This window comes from Microcaecilia unicolor, chromosome 2 (assembly GCF_901765095.1).
Source record: "Microcaecilia unicolor chromosome 2, aMicUni1.1, whole genome shotgun sequence".
NCBI classification, from domain to species: Eukaryota; Metazoa; Chordata; class Amphibia; order Gymnophiona; family Siphonopidae; genus Microcaecilia; species Microcaecilia unicolor.
Window position 1 is genome coordinate 355203984 of NC_044032.1, and position 13599 is coordinate 355217582.

The 13599-nt window shown below is 45.8% G+C and overlaps 1 long non-coding RNA gene across 1 annotated transcript; it reads right to left on the reverse strand.

Annotated features, from left to right (window-relative positions):
- Positions 1–115: 115 nt before the first annotated feature.
- Positions 116–12047, reverse strand: LOC115462469. The gene is made up of 3 exons (XR_003940866.1): positions 11941–12047; positions 1256–1260; positions 116–126 (listed from the first exon to the last, which is right to left on the reverse strand). It is a non-coding gene; the product is annotated as an uncharacterized LOC115462469 (long non-coding RNA).
- Positions 12048–13599: the final 1552 nt, after the last annotated feature.

The following is a 13599-nucleotide window of genomic DNA, read 5'->3' on the forward strand; positions in this document are numbered from 1 at the left end:
TGCATCTCCTTCCTATCTTCCCTCCCCTCCATCCATGTCCAGCATGTCTCCTCTCCCCTCCCCTCCCATGTCCAGTGATTCTCCTCTCTCCCCTGCCCTCCTCTCCTATCCAAGTCCAGCAATTCTCTCTTCCCTGCCTTCCCCTTCCATCCATGTCCAGCAATTCTCCATTCTCCTCTCTCCCCTGCCCTACTATCCCATCCCCTCCATGTCCAGCGATTCTCTTTTGCCCCCTATCCTCCCCCTCCCTTCAATGTCCAGTGACTCGCCCCAGCCTCCACCTGCCCCTGAGATCATTCAAACCCCAGCCCCACTTGCCCAGCCCCCCAGCCCCACTTGCCCATACACACATACCCCCAGCCCTACTTGCCCACACACACACCACCAGCCCCACTTGCCCACACACACACACACACCCCAGCCCCACTTGCCCACACACCCCCCCAGCTCCACTTGCCCCCACACACACACCCCCAGCCCCATTTGCCCACACACACCCCCAGCCCCACTTGCCCACACACACACACACACACACCCAGCCCTACTTGCCCACACACACCCCCCAGCCCCAATTGGCCACACAACGCCCCCCCCAGCCCCAATTGGCCACACAACCCCCCCCAGCCCCACTTGCTCACCCTCCCCTACTGTTTGCACCGATCCCTGCCTCGTAAAACTTATTTTTTCGCGAACCGGCAGACTGAAGAAATAAAACAAACAGCTGACAGGCTTGCCTCCTTCGATCGCGTCGGCCGCTTCCTTTCCCTGCATTCTCAGCGTGTCCCGCCCTCGAGGAAAGGAAATGACATCAGAGGAGGGCGGGACGCGCTCAGAATGCAGGGAAAGGAAGCGGCCGACGCGATCGAAGGAGGCAAGCCTTTCAGCTGTTTGTTTTATTTCTTCAGTCTGCCGGTTCGCGAAAAAATAAGTTTTACGAGGCAGGGATCGGTGCAAACAGCAGGGAGCGAGCAGGGGAGCACTGGGCGGACCACACTGCGGCGGCGCCGCGTGTCATCGAAAATGACTACACGTGTCAGTGCTGACACGCGTGTCATAGGTTCGCCATCAGGGCCCTAGGGTGTGCTTGTTGCTTTAAACTCCCATCATAGTCACAGCACTACACAAAATCCAATCCTTTTCATATGTGCTGGGTCCCAGGAATTCCAAACGAAAATGCAAACATTTGCTTAGAGTTCTCCACTCCTGTGGTCAATCCACTTCCACTCATGCGATGTGCTTGAAACTCTTAAAGTACACAGCCTGTGTTTCGCTACATCCGGGTCATCAGGAGTCGGGTCTGTGTAAACTTGTAAATCCCTTATGGCTGCAAGACGGTGGGGATTCTACTTCCATCTCACATCTGCCTACCAAACGCTCCAGCTGAATGTTAATTCCTTGCACATTTAGCAAAATAAATAGTGTTGTACACAAGAATATTTGTTTGTCAGGGCAACCATATAGCATATGACCTAAAGGGGCATTTTCGAAAGAAACATCTAAGTGTGAATTTGGACGTTTTACAATGTCATCCAAATTCCAAGGCGGGGAGAAGGTCATTTTTGAAAAAGATGGACATCCATCTTTTGTGTTTGAAAATACCATGGACATCCTTGGATTTGGACGTCTTTGATTTTCGTCCATTTTCGAAAACAAAAATACCCAAGTCTAAAACATTCAAATTCAAGCCATTTGGACATGGGAGGAACCAACATTTTTAGTAGACTGATCCCCCTGACATGCCAGGACAGCAATAGGGCACCTAAGAGGGCACTGCAGTGGACTTCATAAAATGCTCCCAGGTACACAGCTCCCTTACCTTGTGTGCGGAGCCCCCCAAAACCCACTACCCCCAACTGTACACCACTACCATAGCCCTTACAGGTGAAGGGGAGCACCTATATGTGGGTACAATGGGTTTCTGGTGGGATATGGAGGGCTCGCTGTTTCCTCCACAAGTGTAACAGGTAGAGGGGGTATGGGTCTGGGTCCACCTGTCAGAAGTGTACTGCAGTACCCACTACAACTGCTCCTGGGACCTGCATGCGCTGTCATGGACCTGAGTATGACATCTGAGGCTGGGATAGAGGCTGGCAAGTAATGTTCTTTATCACAATTTGAGGGGTTGGGAGGGGGTTAGTGACCACAGGGGGAGTAAGGGGAGGTCATTCCCGATTCCCTCCAGTGGTCATCTGGTCATTTCAGGCACCTTTTTGTGCCTTATTCGTAATAAAAACAGGTCTAGCTGAAAACATTCAAGTTTTAGTCCTGGACGTCTTTGCTTTGTTCCATTATGGCTCAAAGACGCCCAAGTCTTAGGAACGCCCAAGTCCCGCCTTAAACATGCCTCTGATACGCCCCTTTTAGATTTGGACATCCTTGCAACGAACGTCAGAGAACTTCAGAGAAAGAAGTCCAAAATAGGGTTTCGATTATACCGATTTGGATGTCTCTGTGAGATGGACGTCCAAATGCTGATTTATGTCACTTTTTGGATGTCCATCTCTTTCTAAAATGAGCCTGCTAGTGTTCCTTCTATAGTATCTTAATGCCAGCATTCATTTGTTGCTGATATGCCCACTTTCCATAGGCCTGGGGGATTGTTTACTAAAGCTTAGCTTGAGTTATCTGCAGCAGGGCCCATAGGAATAAAATGGGCCCTGCTTCAGATAACTCGAGCTAAGCTTTAGTAAACAACCCCCCTGGTATGCTATGAAGTACAAAGATTGCATCATGCTACAAGATAAAGTTGGCCTATCAACCTTATTCCAGAAGTTTTTTTACTCCAATAATGTAGGTTGTTGTGTTTTGAAGTTCTTGATAGTTAACAGAGCTTTTTAAGATGGTGTGGGATACTTGCAGCCATTGATAATTTTGAATGAAAGGAGGAAGACATTTTTATCTCAAATGCAAAATCTCCAAATACCCAAGTTCTGCTTAAAGACCTCTTCTAAAACTACACAGCTCAGCTCTATAGCTACATTATGACATTCCCAGCAATTCTTTTTTAACTCCAGAGGACCAATCTGGAGCCACCAGGCTGAGACTGCAAGTCACCTGAGACTGCAGAAAAGCAGTGGCTAAGCCTCTGATCAGCAGAGCTCCTCATGCCTTGATGCTCAGAAGTAATCGTGGGTGCTAGAAGCCATTAGCGCTGGACTAGCTCCCACTTTTACCAGCGCACAATTTTTGAAAGACCTCTACCTGGATTTAGTGAAGGGAAATCTTGCCTCACCAATCTACTAAATTTCTTTGAAGGGGTGAACAAACATGTAGATAAAGGTGAGCCGGTTGATATTGTGTATCTGGATTTTCAGAAGGCGTTTGACAAAGTACCTCATGAAAGACTCCAGAGGAAATTGGAGAGTCGTTGGATAGGAGGTAGTGTTCTATTGTGGATTAAAAACTGGTTAAAAGATAGAAAATAGAGAGTAGGGTTAAATGGTCAGTATTCTCAATGGAGAAGGGTAGTTAGTGGGGTTCCCCAGGGGTCTGAGCTGGGACCGCTGCTTTTTAACATATTTATAAATGACCTCAGGGCCATGCCTAGGGTCTCTGGTGCCCCCTGCAGACTATCAGTTGGCGTTCCCCCCCCCCCCCCCCCCCCCCCCGTGGCACAAGATGCAAAGGAAATAGGAGCTGAAAGATGGAGTGCATCTTTGTGGGATTGCTGAACAAATAGAGGGTTTACAACCACTTAGCTTTTCGTGCTTTCATGTTCACGAAATTAGTAATTAAATCTTTGATATCTAACTGGGCACATATATCATTCTCAATAGCAATCATGGCAAGGCTTACAAGCCTTTCTTGCAAAATACTTGATCGCAAATAATTTTTTATGATTTTTAACCGTGAAAATGATCGCTCACCACTTGCTACACTGACAGGAATTGTCAGCAATATTCTTAGAAACAAATTGCTATACATTGCAAAATAAGATAGCAGATGTAAATTCTCAAAGTGGACATATTCCAAACACTACCTTTGTTGTCTGGTGACTTGATCATGCTGGCCCAGTACCTGATTCTGCTGCAATCTGTCCTCTTAACTCCGTTTCCAGGGCTTCCTTTCCATTTATTTCTTTACTTTCCTCCTTTCTTCTTCATTTCTTGCCTTACATCCGTAAGTAAAAGCTGGGTCCTCTGCAGACTGTCCAGTGGATCCAGCTTCTGCCTATTTTCTCCATCCATGTGCAGGTTTTCTCCCTTTTCCCTCATCTCATCTCCTTCCTCTCTCTTCCCTTCCCTCCATCCATGTCCATCCATGTCCCTCTCTGCCCTTCCCTCCTCCATCCATATCCAGGAATTTTCCTCTCTCCCCTCCCCTCCATTTCCAGCAATTTCTCCTCTCTCCCTGGGCCCTGCCCTCCCATCCATGTCTATCCTTGTCCCTCTCTGCCCTTCCCTCCTCCATCCATATCCAGCAATTCTCCTCTCTCCCCTCCATTTCCAGCAATTTCTCCTCTCTCCCTGGGCCCTGCCCTCCCATCCATGTCCATCCTTGTCCCTCTCTGCCCTTCCCTCCTCCATCCCTCCTTATCCAGCAATTCTCCTCTCTCCCCTGCCCTCCCATGACCACCTGCCCGCCCTCTGAGTCTGGTTTCTTGTATTTAATTTAAATTTACCTCCATCGTGGCAGCAGCTGCGCAGCGTCAGTGTAAGCGCTGCTGATGTCTCCAGCCTTCCCTTCGCGCGCGTTCGTTCCCTTAGTGTCCCGCCTTCTTCTGACGTCATTTCCTTGCAAGGGCGGGACACTGAGGGAACGAACGAGCGCGAAGGGAAGGCTGGAGAAGTCGGCAGCACTTTCACTGACGCTGCTCAGCTCAGCTCAGCTGCTACGATGTCGGAGGTAAATTTAAATAAAAGGGCTGCTGTCGGGGTCCGGGAGCTGCGGTAAGCGGCGAGGGTAAGCATGGTGCGGCGGTGCCCTCCAGAGGTCGGCGCCCCCTGCGGTGCTTACCCCACTTACCGTGTTGGCAAGGCCCTGAATGACCTATAGATGGGAGTAACTAGTGAGGTAATTAAATTTGCTGATGACACAAAGTTATTCAAAGTCATTAAATCGCGGGAGGATTGTGAAAAATTACAAGAGGACCTTACGAGACTGGGAGACTGGCAGGCTTATTTTCGAAAGTGATCGCTGGGCATCTTCCGACATAAATCGGGAGATGGCCGGCGATCTCTCAAAAGCGGTGAAATCCGTATAATCGAAAGCTGCTTTTTTGACAGCATTGCCGCTTTCCCGTCGACGAGCCGGCAAAAGTTCAAGGGGGCGTATCGGTGGCGTAGCGAAGGCGTAGCGAAGGCGGGGCATGGGCGTGGCTACCAGATGGCTGGCTTTCACGGATAATGGAAAAAAAAGTGGCGTTAAGCAGTATTTCGCCGGGTTTACTTGGTCTTTTTATTTTCACCACCAAGCCTCAAAAAGGTGCCCCAACTCACCAGATGACCACCGGAGGAAATGGGGAATGACCACCCCATACTCCCCCAGTGGTCACCAACCCCCTCCCACACTAAAAAAATAAAAATAAAAACCTTTTTTGCCAGCCTGTATGCCAGCCTCAAATATCATACCCAGCTCCCTGACAGCAGTATGCAAGTCCCTGGAGCAGTTTTTAATGGGTGCAGTGCACTTCAGGCAGGCAGACCCAGGCCCATCCCCTCCCTACCTGTTACACTTGTGGTGGTAAGTGTTGAGCCCTCCAACCCCCCCCCCCAAAACCCACTGTACCCACATGTAAGTGCCCCCCTTCACCCATAAGGACTATGGTAGTGGTGTAGAGTTGTGGGGAGTGGGTTTGGGGGGGGGATTTGGGGGGTTCAGCACACAAGGTAAGGGAGCTATGCACCTGGGAGGTATTTGATTATTTTTTAAAAATTTTTAGAAGTGCCCCCTAGGGTGCCCGGTTGCTGTCCTGGCATGTCAGGGGGACCAGTGCACTACAAATGCTGGCTTCTCCCATGACCAAATGCCTTGGATTTCGCCAGGTTTGAGATCACCGGCATTTTTTTCCATTATTGCTGAAAAACAAAAACAGCCAACTCAAACCTGGCGAACTCTGACATTTGGCCGGGCTAAACCGTATTATCAAAAAAAAAGATGGCCGGCCATCTTTTTCGATAATACGGTCCTGGCCAGCTGTTGCACCGCCGCCAAAATACATAGCCGGCGATCTATTTCGCCGGCAACGTTCGATTATGTCCCTCCATATGATTAAGGCGATGGAATAACTCTTATATGAGGAAAGGCAAAAGAGGTTAGGGCTTTTCAGCTTAGAGAAGAGATGGCTGAGGGGGGATGTGAGAGAGATCTATAAAATCCTGAGTGTAGTGAAATGGGTAAATACAAAACTATTGTTTACTTTTTTAAAAATTAGAAAGACTAGGGGAAATGAAGTTACATATTAATCAGCGCTGATTGGCTTGTTAAGTAATTAAATTGCATGTGTGAATCCAGAATATGACCAGATTTGCGCTCACAATTTCGGTTGCGCTATATAGAATCTGGGGGTATATGCACAGTGGTTGAAGCACTCTGATGCTGTTCTTTCTTTCTCTTATTATAGCAAATTCTTGCTTTGATTTATGAACAGTTGGCAATTGGGGAAGTCTTACTGTAAGATTTTGCGGGAGATTTACATTTTTCTGAAGTTTGATTGTTTATTGTTTGTGGGTGTGTGAGAGTGTAACATGCCTTCAGCAGGTGTGAGGGGATATGCATATGGTCGGTGAGCCTGATAGTATGAGTGTCAGATGGCTGATTGATCCTTTTCCAGTTTTAAGGGAAGAGTTAGTTTGCAATTGTTTTATCCAGGGTTCTGAGTGTGGTGGCCAGTTGGCATTATTTAAGACCTGAAGAGAATGTGTATGAATATGCATGGTAGGGGGTATAGGGCAACGGAGGGTGGGGAGGGTTGAAGGTTTGAGGTTGTTTGATGGCTGAACAGATTGAGGTTATGAGGGGTTCGGGATGGGAGGAGAATGTTTTTCGGGTCTGACAGTGGTTGATCTTAGGATCTTTTCAGATGAAACGGGAAGATTTATTAGTTTGCAATTTGCTGAGGATGTTGGGGTAAGGACTGGACACCCCAATGATCGAGTTATATAAGACAAGGTTAATATCATGTATCTTTCATTTTATTTTGGAATGGTTAATGCACATTTTAAAATATTTTCATTGAATATTGCAGGGATTGACTCCCCTATTAAAAGAACAAAAAGTTTACAGATGTTGAATAGATAAGGCAGATGTGGCTTGCCTACAAGAAATCAAATTGTCTTTGATAGAGCATCAGAAGTGAAACACATTTGGGTTCGATATTGCTACCCTGCCTCATCCACTAAGAAGATAGCAGGAATCATAATACTAATTAGTAAGGCTGTGGATTTTAAAGAATATAAAGTGCTACAGGATCCTGAGGGTAGGTTTGTACCTGTGTATGGGCAATTAAATGGTCTATGCCCCAAATAACAATCAAAAATCTTTTTTTTTTTTCAATCCTTGTTACCTGTCCTGGCCTCTTTCAGTGGATCCCCCATGTTCGTAGCTGTTGATTTTAACACTATATTACACTCAGATCTAGACACTAGTGGGGGTCACTCTAGAATGCAGCCTCGATCAAATAAGGGGCACAGGGTGGTACTTAGGAGTTTGCACCTTGTTGATCTTTGGAGGTTGCTCCACCACTTGGCAGATTATACTCATATTTCAAGGGCCCATGATACCATATTACGCATTGATTATATTTTTGTTTCTAAAGATCTGTTTCTGAGAGTGACAAATGAAAATATAGGACCCTTATTTATTTCAAACCACACATTAAATTCTTTAGAAGTGGAGGGGTTAGGTTTAAGGAGTGGGAGGGGGGGGGGGGGGAGCCCTCAGAAGTTTCCAGCACATTTCTATGGAGGTCCAGCCTTTTGTGCTTATTTATTTCAGATACGGGAGGAATATTGTATTTATAATCAGGAGCATATGGGCAATCCACCGTTGTTTTGGGACATGGTGAAGGCTGTTCTTAGGGGAGATATTATTGCATATGTACATAGAAGAAGGAAGCAGGTGGCAAGTCAAATATTGGCACTGGAAGCAAGGAGCAGGAAGCTAAAATATGCCTGCCAAACAGCTCCAACTGCTGTTAATAAATTGGCATTTTTACATGCACAGACTGCTCTTAATATCTGACATGTGAGTAAACTAAATACAGGGTCCAATATTCAAAGTGATTTAAATAGCCAGGAGAGGTTCCTGGCTGTTTAAAATGCTTGTCCAGGACTGTCTGGAAATATTTAGCTGCACTTAACTGGACAGTACGATTGAATATCCCCTCTAAACGGACTTTCCCTATCCTGTGAAGTTAGGGACAGGCCAGGAGCAGAATTAGGCTCAAGCGATGACCTAACTGGTTAGTGATAGGAAAACAGCACCAAATGGTGGAGGAAGAAGGACACCACTAGGAAACTTCACAAAGGAGAACACAAGAGTAGAGTGTCTGATGGCACTCCCAACTACAGAAGAGAAACATCAAATCCAATGGCTAAAAGGTTTATTGGGATGGATATACTTCTGAGACTCTGCATCTGTTTCACGGCACAGCTCTTAAGACCGGCAGCCTTTTGCAAAATTCTTCTCTGTACATGTAAAAGGTTTATCCGTTTTCCTGTCTGATAATAGATAAGTCAGATGCTGTATACTCACAGACTCCTGATGCAGACAAAACACCAAAACATGACACCTTGTCGAATCTTAGAAGTGTACCATCCCAATAAACTTTTTATCTATTGGATTTGATGTCTGTCTTCTGTGGTTGGCAATGCCATCGGTCAACCTACTCTTGTGCTCTCCTAGCTGGTTAGTGGCAATATTCAGTCTGCTAACCAACTAGGTTTACCGCATAAACTTAGGACAGCAAAAAAGGCTGACCTAACTTTATGTGGTGAGGTTAACTGGGCTCCAGTCTGAGTATCAGCTGGGGCCTGTTGACCTCCGGGTCACAGCACATGTGTTCCTGTGGGACACCCCTTATAATCCTCCCTTCCACTCCCAGAGCAGCATACTCCCCCTTAACATCTCCCCCATCCCCAGACCTTGGCTATCCCTCCTGATCCTACCTCTACCCCCATCCCCAATGAAAATACCAGGAGGCCCGAGCCTGGACACCCCTGTAGACCACCCCCTGGCCCTACCTTTGATACGGTCCTCCACAGAAGACTCGTGAATAAGCTGAATGGGCTGAACCTAGGAACAAAAGTGGTGAACTGGATAGGAAACTGGTTGACCTACAGGTGGCAGAGAGTGGTGGTAAATGGAATGTGCTCAGAGGAAAGGAAGGTGAGCAGTGGAGTTCCTCAGGGGTCGGTGCTGGGGCCTATTCTGTTTAATATATTTGTGAGAGATATTGCTGAAGGGTTGGAAGGAAAGGTTTGCCTTTTTGTGGATGACACGAAGATAGCCAATAGAGTGGATACTGTGGAGGGAGTAGAAACAATGAGAAGGGATCTCCAAACGTTAGAAGAATGGTGGAGGGTCTGGCAGTTAAAATTTAATTTTCACTTAAATTATTCCTGGGGTATCTTATTTTCTTCTGGTTTCATGTATTCAGTTCTGCTTTTGTCTATTAGAAACCCTTTTGTTACTTTTTTTCTTTTTTTTTATATATGCTCTTAAGTATTATTTTCATATACAATTGTTGATACTTAAACTTAAATTTAAATTAAACAGTGCTCAGTTGTGCATATTACATATCACTCCGAGTGCTTGACGTTAGTAATCTAATCACCCACACATCACTGCACTGTGACCCTCCCTACCTCCTTATTGTCTCTTAATGATTTATTTTGTTTTATACAATCTCCTTCACTTCGTTGATATTTATGATTTGCAAATGTACTTATCTCGAGGTGGGCCTTCGAGTCAACGTTTCTCCGTGTTCGTGATGTGATAAAATCATCGGAGTAGATAATTTGCGTAACGTCGTGCTCGTGCCGCTTTAAAAACTTCTTCTTAACATCTAGAGTCCATATATTCTGCTCACTGTTTGTTCCCAACACAAGCTGTGTTTCGCAATATCTTGCGTCGTCAGGAGAACTTATGTACTCTACAATATAAACATATTTTATTATTGTCCACGCAACTCTTATCCACACTGAGCCTTAATTTTCTTTATTTCACAATATTTCTGTAATCCACCTTCTCCCTCTATTATTTCTTAATTATTCTTTTATCATTTATCATATGAATCTTGGCATACCTGGTGCGGATCATCCTCTCTACTCATGACTCTCCAATTGAAAAGACTCCAGCGCATGCGCTGTGCTCTTTATTTTGAATTCTAATTTGCTCCTCCCTTACGTTTATTTCTGTAACCAATCAATCTCTCGATTTAGGCCCCGTGGTATTACCGTATCCCACTGAAAAATCATTCTTTCTTCTTTGTTTTTCAATGCTTTTTATATCGCCACCATAAGGTAACCTTATTTGAGTTAATACGGTATATTTTACATCCTCTAAACTATGGTTCATGATAATAATACTTAAGAGCATACATAAAAAAAAGGAAAAAAGTAACATAAGTGTTTCTAATAGACAAAAGCAGAGTTAAAATTTAATGCCAAGAAGTGCAGAGTGATGCACTTAGGGTGCAGAAACACAAAAGAGAGATACCGAATAGGAGGGGAGAGATTAGTAAGCTCGACTCAGGATAGAGACCTTGGGGTGTTGGTGTCAGAGGATATGAAGGTGAAGAAACAATGACAAGACGATGGCCATGGCCAGAAGGATGCTAGGCTGCATAGAGAGGGGTATAGCCAGCAGAAGAAAGGAGGCGTTGAAACCCCTCTATAAGTCGCTGGTGGGGCCCCACTTGGAGTATTGTGTTCAGTTTGGAGGCTGTATCTTGCTAAAGATGTGAAAAGACTGGAAACAGTACAAAGAAAAGCTACAAAAATGGTATGGGATTTGTGTTGCAAACCGTAGGAGTAGAGACTTGCTGACCTGAACATGTATACCTTGGAGGAAAGAAGAAACAGGGGTGACATGATACAGACATTCAAATATTTGAAAGGTATTAATACACAAACAAACCTTTTCTGGAGATGGGAAGATGGTAGAACTAGAGGACATGAATTGAGGTTGAAGGGGGGCAGACTCAGGAGTAATGTCAGGAAATGTTTTTTCACGGAAAGGGTGGTAGATACGTGGAATGCCCTCCCACGGGAGGTGGTGATGAAAACGGTAACGGAATTCAAACATGCTTGGGATAAACACAAAGGAATCCTGTTTAGAAGGAATTGATCTACTGAAGCTTAGCAGAGATTGGGTGGCAGTGCTGGGCAGACTTCTATGGTCTACACCCTGATCGTAACTGAATAGATAGGGATGTGCTGGAGTGTAAATTTTAAGGGGCTTCGATGCTAGCTTCAGAACTTTTAGTACAAGAAGAGTGCTGGGCAGACTTCTATGGTCTGTGCCCTGAGAATGGCAAGGACAAATCAAACTTGGCTATACATATAAAGTATCACACATACCATGTAAAATGAGTGTTGGGCAGACTGCATGAACCGTTCAGGTCTTTATCTGCCGTCATTTACTATGTATCTTACCTTTGCTGGTCCTTGGTGATCTAGGGGGAAATAGGCAGAAGCAATGTCAACTCACTCCTGACCAGTACTGGCTGCTCCTGAAAATGGCTGATGCAACCTTCAATCAGTTTGAATTTGGTTTGATTTGATCTGATCTGTGTTATTGTTAGTGCAAAGGGCCCCTTGAGCTCAGATTGCTGCCAGACTTGGGAGGGGGGAGATGTTCTATGGGAAATTATAGTTCTCTTTTAGTTCTTCTTAAGAAAAATTGTTTAAAGTGTAATTGTAACGGGTCCGAAAATCAGGAGACGAAAGACAAATTTGGTTCCAAAACAAATCAGCTTTTTTATTGCTAGCAATTCACAGTACTGAGTAGTCTCAGGATACTGCTCCCTGAGCGTCACCTGACACTCGTTCTTATACACTCTTATCAGTAGTCATGCGCAGTTACAGACAGAGGATCTTACACAGAACCCAGGAAACGAAACTTATCTTTGGCTTTGCACACAACCCTCTATTTCCAACACTGGTCTCTAGTCTATCCACAGTTATTTGGCATTGCATATACCATATAAGGCAATATACTGATAAGCAGCACAAGTTCCAGCTGGTTTCTGCAAAATCTAACTTCTAGTATAAACTGCAGCAAAACAGTAACTTATTTCAGTGTTCCAGCACATTTACACAATACAGCCTCTATGCAGGGATCACGAGACTGCGCTGGCAGAGCCAGCTGCCTTCCATACAATCCTAAACTGCTGACTACTACAATTTGTTATCTAGCTGCTGGTTAACAAATACATACTACTAGTAAAAGTCTAAACTGCACAGGTTTTGGTCTTAGTCTAGGCTCATTATATGTAAGGCACAAAAGGTCCAGTGCATTAATAAGGTATGGCTAAAAGGCCAAAAGCAGAGTTAGAGTCCATCAGTAGGCACAAAACATGAGGTTGTTCTGGTGGTCAGTAGTATTCATAGTATTCGAATAGTATCCGGCGTTCCACCCCTTCATTCCCCCCTTTTGATACTTGAACATCCATCTGGTGGAGAGTATCACCTCCATGAACCCTGAAAAAGGAAAGAAAGGACAAGGATAGTTAGCGAGGGAGGCAACAAGCGAGCCCTAAGCCCTTGCGCAGCCGTTGGTTGCTTCGCCGGGGTTGAGACGGAGGGCCCCTAGTGGAATCCCCCCCCCTTTGTATCCGGTCTTATGCTGACACAAGGGTAATGGCCCCTTAAGTGACTCAGGAGGTGGTGCACGTCAGCCACAAGGTGCTTCATCGTCAGCTTCATCAGACTGGGGAATGGGGGAGTACATCTGGAGAGCCATAAGTTGGGCAGCAGCACGGCGGTCAGCGATGCTTTCCATGGTGGAGCGGAGACACCTGAAAACTAAGGGGAGAGACAAAGGTATTAATAGGCAGGACAGCAAAAACAGGCCCCCACCCTGACGAGGATACTCTTGAGGCTCCCAGAGGTCGGTAGCCAGTTGGTTAAAGAGGGATCGGTTAGCTCTCTCCACTATTCCACTGCTCTGGGGTCTCCATGCACAATGTAACTTCCAATCGAGACCCAGCCTTGTACTGAGTTGTTGTGTTACTTCGCTGGCGAATGCAGGACCGTTGTCGGAGTTTATCTGTCTGGGAAGGCCGTATCTCAGCAGGAGGTGATGGATCAATAAGGAAGTGACTTCTTTCGCCATCGGCCATCCTCTTGCCACGTTGTCCATGCCCTTGGAGAGGTATGCTACAGGGCGTTGCCAGGTGCCGACCAGTTGGGTGAGGACTCCAAATGCCAATCCCTTCTTTTCGTCGATGAACAAGTGGAACGGCTTAGTCACATCTGGCAGTCCGAGCGCTGGTGGGGCCGCAAGGGCATCCTTAAGGTCCTGAAGGGCTTTCAGTTCGCTTTTCTCCCACCGGAGATCTTGGCCCTCGAGTTCAGGTCCTTTCAGTTTGGCGTACAAGTCTTGGGTCAGGACAGCAAAATTGATGATCCAAATGCGGCAATATCCAGCGGCTCC